Source organism: Nicotiana attenuata, chromosome 1 (genome assembly GCF_001879085.1).
Source record: "Nicotiana attenuata strain UT chromosome 1, NIATTr2, whole genome shotgun sequence".
NCBI lineage: Eukaryota > Viridiplantae > Streptophyta > Magnoliopsida > Solanales > Solanaceae > Nicotiana > Nicotiana attenuata.
In genome coordinates this window covers 50,509,225-50,518,006 of record NC_031989.1, presented here as the reverse complement: position 1 = coordinate 50,518,006, position 8,782 = coordinate 50,509,225, and positions in this window count along the sequence as shown.

Below are 8,782 nucleotides of genomic sequence, written 5' to 3'. Positions count from 1 at the left end.
CGCTCTCTCTGTTAAAAAACCATAACGGTATAATCTCGAGGCTGGTCATATTCGGCCCCGGTGTTCATCGAGCACTTCGATCTTCAAGACCTGTATTCTACTATCGGGCTCGAGCCCAGTCCACATTGAACTTGTTCTCGACGTGACCCATCGAGTCTACAAAATTGGGGACATCTAATTTTGACCGTATACATATAGTCCCCCCGTTTCTTAGAATAAGATGATAAGAAATGACTTGAGCCTCGATTTTCCGGAGTCCTTGATGATGACATCATTCTCGTGATGTAGGCGCTTGAAGTAACTGAAACGTCCCATCGGTTCGCTTCCCCATAACATTAAATGATTCACCAGTGGTGGTCAGCCACTAGCGCCGTCGAAACATCTCCGCTTTCCTATAAATATAAGGCTCAAATTCGAATAAAAAACGTTACTTCCATCTTCTAACCACCTTCAAACTTCCATTACCCGCTCTTCCTCTTCCTTTCTCATCACCTGTTACTCTCGCCCTTTTAGTGCCAAAATACATCAAGCTACGCCTATTTCTGCTTCCTCTAACATGAATCAATGGTGAAAATCTCCAAAACAGTTTCTCAAAAGGAGAAAGCTTCCTCCTCCTGAGTAATAAAGTGTCGGCCCTTCACGAGATTATTCCCGGCCCCTGTGTTATAAAGAAAGACTTCTGAGTGGAAAATCCCCCCGTGATTCCCGGTTGATATGAGCATGTATAGGTATATTTGCTCGATAACGGAGAAGCACCTCAAGGCCATGAAGAAGGACTATGGCTGGGGAGACAAGGTCGTGGTACAGATCCCCGCCCCAATGAGAGTATTACTACTCACGTGGAGGGGTTTTTAAGTGTGTAAACTTACCACTTCACATTGGGTCCCCTCGATCCAATTGTGATCGACTTCTGCAAGAGGTATCAGGTCAACCTCGGTCAGATCCACCCTTCTATCAGGCGTATAGTGATTATGCTTCGCTATTTCTCCAGCAAGGCCGAGAGGCTAGAGTTCACCTTCAATCACCTCATCCGATTGTATCGGCCTCAGCTTTTCTGAGGGTTGATGAAGCTCCAATGCTGATCGACCAAGGCCTTCTTTGCTAGTAATGACGAGGATAAGGATCGGGGCTGGATGAGCCTGTTATATGAGTGAGGACCTGTGACGTCATCCCGGAGGGGAAATGTCATTCCCGGAGAAGTGGAACCCCGATCGTAAGTGAAGTTTTTTCCCTAGTAGCTTCTATTATTCCGTTTTCACATTGTGTGATGCCTTCATCTTCTTTGCAGCGGTTGCTTGTATGCCTCTTGTGATTGACGTCCTCAAGGACTAGGTCCGTAAATTAGTTGTGACCTCGTCGTATGACGAGCGCTGTTGGCGTGACTTGGCGGGGGGCAGATGGGAAGCCAAACACCACGGTAAGTTCTTCTCACAAGCTTTCAATGTTTTCCTTTTACTAGGTATGTTACTTTGCTCATACCTATTTTCATTCATATAGGCATTGGAGATGTCTCTAAAATTGAGCCAGCCCCTCCCGAGGAGGAGATCGAGGCATCGATTCTAAAATCGGGGAAAGATAATAAGAGAAAAAGGGTTTCGAAGCCCGAAGACCCCCATGATGGAAGGGGTCCTACCCGAAGATATAGGAGGAATCTTATCCATGTGGACATAGACTCAGTCTACCAGCTGAACAATGAAGACGAAGACGAGGGCGAAGAATCGGCGCTGGTGACCCGAACCAGGAAACCAACCGAAGCTGCCAAGCCCTCCAAACCGAAAACCCTGTCTTGTGGTGAGGAGACTTCGAAGAAAGACGTGATCAAAGCCCGCGAATCACCTGAGGTCGAGGTTATTCCTCGACCATCAACAAACATACCAAAGGGGAAAAGTTCCAAAATCCCCATGGTTGTACAGAGCGCCCCGAGCGATTTGCTCGGGGACATGACAATAGGTCACTCTCCGCCTCTACCGGCTTATTCTGAAGAGGCAATAAGGGAAGCCCGAGCTCTGCAAATGCTTGACTTAAGCCGAGTCCCCAGTGAAAATGATCATTTCCGAGATTACTTTATTGGGGTCGATAATACCGCCGATCTCAACGATGCATCTACTCTCTTCGAAGAGGCCCAACGTGTTTACTCTCAAGTAAGTATTAATTCCTATCGTTGTAATTTCTTCTTCTCCCCTTATCCTAACTGACATCTCTTTTCCTACGTAGTCCTTTACCAGGTTTAGGGCCGACCTGAGCCAATGCGAGGCTGAGCTCAAGAAGACCTCGGATGAAGGGAAGGCCCTAAAGCTCCTTTGCAGTCAAAAGGAGGAAGAGCTCAAGGACCTTTAAGCTAACTTGGCCAAATATCATAAAAATGAGCTCGAGCTAGATAAACAAGTAACTGTCATTTTGACATAGTATGGTCTACTCGACCCAACTGTGGAGGCTAACACTTTATTGTCTCAACTGCAGCAAAAACTGGAGATGATCGGGCTGCTTCGAGGGGAGGTTGATCAGGTTAAGGCTGAGTGCCACCGGTGGAAGGAAAATATGGATCGACTTGCTGCGGAGAAAGAGGCTGCTCTAGCCAAACTAGACTCGGTTGAGACCCAGCTCTGGGGTGCTAAAGAGAAAATTTTGGTCCAGGCCAAAAGGATCGACGAGCTCGAGGTCAAACTTGTAGCAACCGGGGCCGAGGCTGCTGAAGTCAGGGTTGAGGTCGAGAAGACGAAGGCCACGACTGATAAAACCGTTGCAGTGTACTTAAGAGATGCTGAGGCTTCTCAAATGGAGCTAAGGGAAGCCTCCGACCGGGAGAAATGGAGCAATGATTTGGCCAAGTGCGAATCCCGCAGGGAGACCCTCGAAGAAATCCATGCTTGAGGTTTTGACCTTACCGAAGAGACAGCTCAAGCAAAGGCGCCCGAAGCCGATGCCAAATTTCTCGTCTCCTCCAAAGACGACGATGACGACAAAGGCAGCCAAGGAGGGTCCGAAAATAAAGATGGGCCCGAAGAGGAAGCTGCTCCCGAGGGAGAGACCAGCCTTGGGCATAAATAGGATTTTCCTTTCTCTTTTCGTATTTTCCTTTTTGTAAGACCTTTTGTCGGTCTCTTGTACATACCCCTTTTCGAGTATATAAAAGAAGAATTTCCTTGAAAGTTTTCTCAATGTTTCTTGCCCTACAAAATTCTTGTAACAATTTCATTCTTTGAACGGTATGTTGGAGATTTTTATCTCAGATGGTTTCTTTGAAGTTGTCGTGGTCTAGTTCAAATAAGTTTCGAACTTTAGGGCATAGACCCCCAAGGGCTCGTGCCGGATAATGGTGAGTCCCCGAGCCATAATCAAGTTATTATTTATTCGGGCTCGGGATAATCGAACCCTGGGATTCGGATCGGGCGAGAACAAGATCTCGAACCCTAAGTGTATCGGTCCTTAGGCTCTTTAGATCGGGCCATTGTGGCTTCTAAGAGATGGCTATTATTTTCCCTTTTTGGCTTAGAAGACTTAGTAAAAATATATTTATGCCTTGGCATGCATTTCTTACCCATTGGGTTTTTCGAGGGTTTAGTGGTGATCGAAACCCTTTTATTTTTAGTGCCTCAGCACAAGTTTGTATTTGAATAATTCGATACCTCTTAAGGTTTTTTGATGGCTAATTTTATCGAAGCTCTTTGGTTATTTTGTCGAGGGTAGCCTTTATTAATCGGTTTTCTAAGAATTCCAAGGCCTATTTTTACTGTGGAATTCGGACGTCTCCGAGCCATGTTATTTTGGTTATAGCCTTTATTTTGGCTGTAGCCTTTAGTATGGCCATAGCCTTCGGGTATGTCTCTTGGACTTGCTTCCCGATAACATTTTGAATTTGTTTGAAATGTTAGTCCCCGAGTATGTTGGCCTTGGCCTTTACATCGAGGGGTGCCTCGTTGAGGCCTTATGTATTCGAGTTTAGACAACTCGAATGTGTTTGCTATCGATGACAGTCCCCGAGTATTCGAGATGTATTTACGCTTTGGTTCTTGAGCCGTTTCTCACATAATCATAAGTATCGAGCTCGTATATTAGGAAATTTCTATGAGACACAAAGTGTTTGATATAGAAAGAATACTTCTTTGAATAATTCATACATGCGTACATGTTTTGCCATCGGGGCTCGACTATTCTACATGGACACGCTTCATCTGACTGTTTGGCCAGTTACAAAGTTTTCCTGTCGAGACCCTTTTTGGTGTGAAGTATATCAAAAATATAACCTCCGAGGGTGATTCCACCCAGTATTCGAGGTTGATTGAAAATAAGCCTTGGATACTATTGAATTCTCCTTAGGTAGCATATAGTTGTTGACTCGTTAAAAACCTCACCGGCAAAACCCATTTGGGATAAGACCCGATATAAGGGAAGAAGAGTGCAACACATGCTTTAAAACCTATGGTCTTCGTGTAGAAAGGTTCTCTCTACGTCTTCGATCGAATACCTGCAATAAGTTAGTATCAAATATAAAAGGAAAAAAAGGGAGAAGGTCATACCTTAGCAATAATATAGTTGAGTAGCGATACATTCCAATTGTTTGGCAATTGTTCGCCTTACATCGTGCCAAGTTTGTAAGATCCTTTTCCGATGACTCGGTATGGTCCTTCCAAATTCGGGCGTAGTTTTCCTTCATTTGGGTCTCGATTATTGAGGGCGACTTTCCTTAGAACTTAGTCCCCGATTCTGAAGTGTTTCTTCTGTTATAATTTCTCTCGGTTCTTTTCTTATGCGCAGCCAACGGAACATGTGCAGACCCTTTTTTCATGTTATAGCTCGAGGCTAGTATTCATAGCCTCGTGATTTGATTCCTCCGATGTATGTCAAAATCTGGTGCTGGGTTCCCTGACCTTGACTGGAATTAAGGCCTCGGAGCAATATACTAAAGAGAACAAGGTTGCTCCCATGCTGGACATTGATGTCATTCGATAAGTCCAAAGTACCTCGGGTAGAACTTCTCTCCATTTCCCTTTGGCGTTGTTCAACCTTTTCTTTAAGTTTTGAATGATAGTCTTGTTTGTCGATTCTGCCTGTCAGTTTCTGCTCGGGTGATACGGAGTTGATAAGATCCTTTTTATTTTGTGTGCTTTCAGGAATTACGTTACCTTGTTGCCGATGAATTGCTTCCCGTTGTCGCATACAATTTTGGCAGGTATCCCGAATCGACACACGATGTGGTCCCAGATGAAGTCTATAACTTGTTTTTCTCTGACCTTCTTGAAAGCTTGTGCTTCCACCCATTTAGAAAAGTAGTCAGTCATAAACAAATTGAGCTTAGCTTTACCTGGGGCTGTTGGTAGAGGGGTGGCGATGTCTACTCCCCATTTCATAAAAGGCCATGGGGATAGGACTGAATGAAGTTGCTCTCCGGGCTGATGAATCATCGGTGCAAACCTTTGACATTTATCACATTTTCTAACAAATTCCTTAGTGTCTTTTTTCATGTTATCCTAGTAATACCCTACTCTTATAATTTTGCGAATCAAAGACTCGGCGCCGGAGTGGTTTCCACAAGTGCCTTCGTGGATCTCTCGTAAAACATAATTTGTGTCCTCCGACCCTAAAGATACCGCCAATGGTCCATCGAACGTCCTCCTGTATAACATTCCATCTTCATCCAATGTGAATCGAGCAGCCTTGGTTCGTAGGGTTCTCGACTCTTTATGGTCCGATGGGAGCTTTCCATTTTTTAAATACTCAATATACCTATTCCTCCAATCCCAAGTCAAACTTGTAGAATTTATCTCGGCATGACCTTCCTCGACCACAGATCTCAATAATTGGACGACAGTCCCCGGAATAATATCATCTTCCTCGACCGATGACCCTAAGTTTGCAAGTGCATCAGCCTCACTGTTTTGTTCTCGGGGTACATGGTCTAGAGCCCACTCTTTGAAGCGGTGTAAGGTTACATGGAGCTTGTCCAAATACCTTTTCATCCTATCCTCCTGAACTTCGAAGCTTTTGTTTACTTTGTTTACCACCAATAAAGAATCACACTTGGCTTCAATGACATCTTCCCCCAAGCTTTTAGCTAGCTCGAGACCTACAATCATGGCCTTATACTCGGCCTCATTGTTAGTTAACCTGGAAGTCTTAATAGATTGTCTAATAGTGTTGCATATGGGTGGCTTCAAAACAATGCCAAGCTCGGACCCTTTTACATTCGAGGCACCGTCCGTGAAGAGGGTCCATACTCCCGATGATGTCCCAATTTCAGTAGAAGTTCATTTTCAACTTCAGGTATGGGGGTTGGCGTAAAATGGCCACGAAGTATGCTAAAATTTGAGACTTGATGGTCGTTCGGGGTTGATACTCGATGTCGTTATCACACCTCCTTTTTTACATAGCTACCCCCGAAGGATAGATGTATAAGGGAGTTTTTCCATTTAATGTGACATTATTCGAAATGGGATTATTTACTTATTTTTAGAGTCGCCACTTGGGATAGGATTGGCTTTTGGTGTCCCAAGTCACCGGTTTAACTTGAATCCCAAATCGAGGAAAATTTCGGCTTCCCAGTTGGAGTCTGCGAACCAGAAATTCTGAATAAGGAATTCCGTTGACCCGAGGGAAGGTGTTAGGCACCCTCGGATCTCGTGGTTCTAGCACGGTCGCTTAAATTATCTTAAATGGCTAAAATCTGATTTTTACACATGTTCTAACCCATAGTGCAATTTTAGGAGTATTTACCGCTTTAGTTAATTTTTAGGAAAGTGAACGTCGTTTAAGAATATATTTTTGGATCACGTCACATGAAATGCACCCGGATCCTCGACACATTCTTATTCGACGTTTTTGGATTTGGATTTGGGTTGCATGAAATACACACCCGTATTTAGAAGGTAAAATTATTAAAAGCGCGCCTAAAGCGACTAACGTGTTATTATCTTTGCGGGAGGCCGTGAAATCCGCTAAACGGCACGTCCCGAATTCTAAGTATTTTAATATAAGCATTTAATGAGGGCCCCGCAATTTATGCATTTTGTTTGGCGAGGCTCATCTCACTTTATTATTTAAAAGCAACCCTGAAGCAAACTACGATTTTCTATTTATTTTTTGTCTCTAAAAGGGCCTAATTAATTTGCATTTATAAATTCGGGCCTCGAGTTCAAGTCCGAATTCAAACAAAAGGGAGGACCCTCTTAATTTGAACCCGCTACCTAACTCAAAACCTAAATTCATATTGCAAATTAATTCCCATATTCCTAATATAATTTTTAAAGGGTTTTTGACTTCTAACAATTTTTGGGTCTTAAAGGTTTGGCCCAGTTCTGATATATGAATCTGGCCGGTCACTGGGTCTCAGTAAGGTTACATTCAGAGATGGTTTTAGTGCTACTTAATTAAGGCGACACACTTGGGCCAAATGATACCAGCCCAGTAGGAACACAACGTTATGCTGGCCCAGGACAGAGTTTAATCTAATTTAATGTTGATTAGGGGCCAAAGCCTAAACTTAATGTTGAAAGTGCTCCAATCATCTCTAAGTGTTCATTAGACTTCCAGTTCGTTTGTTTTACATCCACATTTATCTTAGGGTGAACTTGTGACCAATATACTGAAGCCATAAGTATCTACACTTGCATTGATGCCTATAAACGACAAATAAATGCATATTACAAAATGAAAATGCATTAATTCATAGCTTAATTCAAACCCCCAGCTTAATTCATAGCTGATATTATACTAATAACAATTAATAGCATATTTGACTTAACACACTGTAGCTGACATTATACTAATTATTCTTAACAGTTCGAATTCCTAAAGATTAACTACACATGGAATTGACTCATGACAAATTTAACAGTCCACAAATAGTCCTAGTCTGTCTAATTTAATTACAAAACAAGTCCCAAACAGTCCTAATTAATACACAGCAGTTCGATATGGATTCATAGCCTTTACATAATCTAAAATGTCAGTCCAAATGTCCAGTTATTACAAAGCAATATCTCAATTATGCTTCTTATCAAATTAACACAGATACAGCAGGAATTCATGGGGAACCAAATATAATTGTCTTCAAACTTGAGAATACATTCAACTCAGGCTTCATACATCACTGGAGGTCAAAATTGTACCTGGAAATGTGTTGAAAATAGGAAAATGAGAGATCAGCAGCAATAACGAACAGGAGATCACACAGCAACCAAAAACAGATCCAATAATCGAAGGAAAAACTCTAAACCAAACAGGAACCAGCAGGATCAAGTAGGAAAAGCTTGATTAAACCCAAATAAACTTGAAATTGAACCCAGCAACCACAGAAAACCTTCAGCAATTAGGAGCACCCTAAAATAACTTGAATAAACCCCAAAATGATTTGCAATTGAGTCCAGAACACTAGGAATTAAGAAAACCTCAATGTAACAGTATATTTTTGGATTTTTCTACTGTATTTTCATTTGTTTTTGGATTTTTGCAGAAATTAAGACCTAAAGAAGGCTTCTAAAACTACAGGACTTCAGATTTGAACTTCTTTTGATTTTGAAACTCAAATTTGAGATTCAGATTTGTAGAGAGGAGGGAATTAGAAGCTGGAAGTTTGCGGGGAATTTTCAGGGCTGTCCAAACTTTCTTTTGGAATTTTTTAGGTGTGTGAAACTTGTAAATGAAGGCATTAGGCCTGCTTTTCATAGGCAAGGAAGGGGTAGGAATGTTCTAGAGGTTTTCACTCATTTTTCCTCCTTTTTATTTTCAGAAATTACTTACTAATCCTAAAGTTTTGACTTGTTTCTCAAGTTATTGCTTTCAAAAT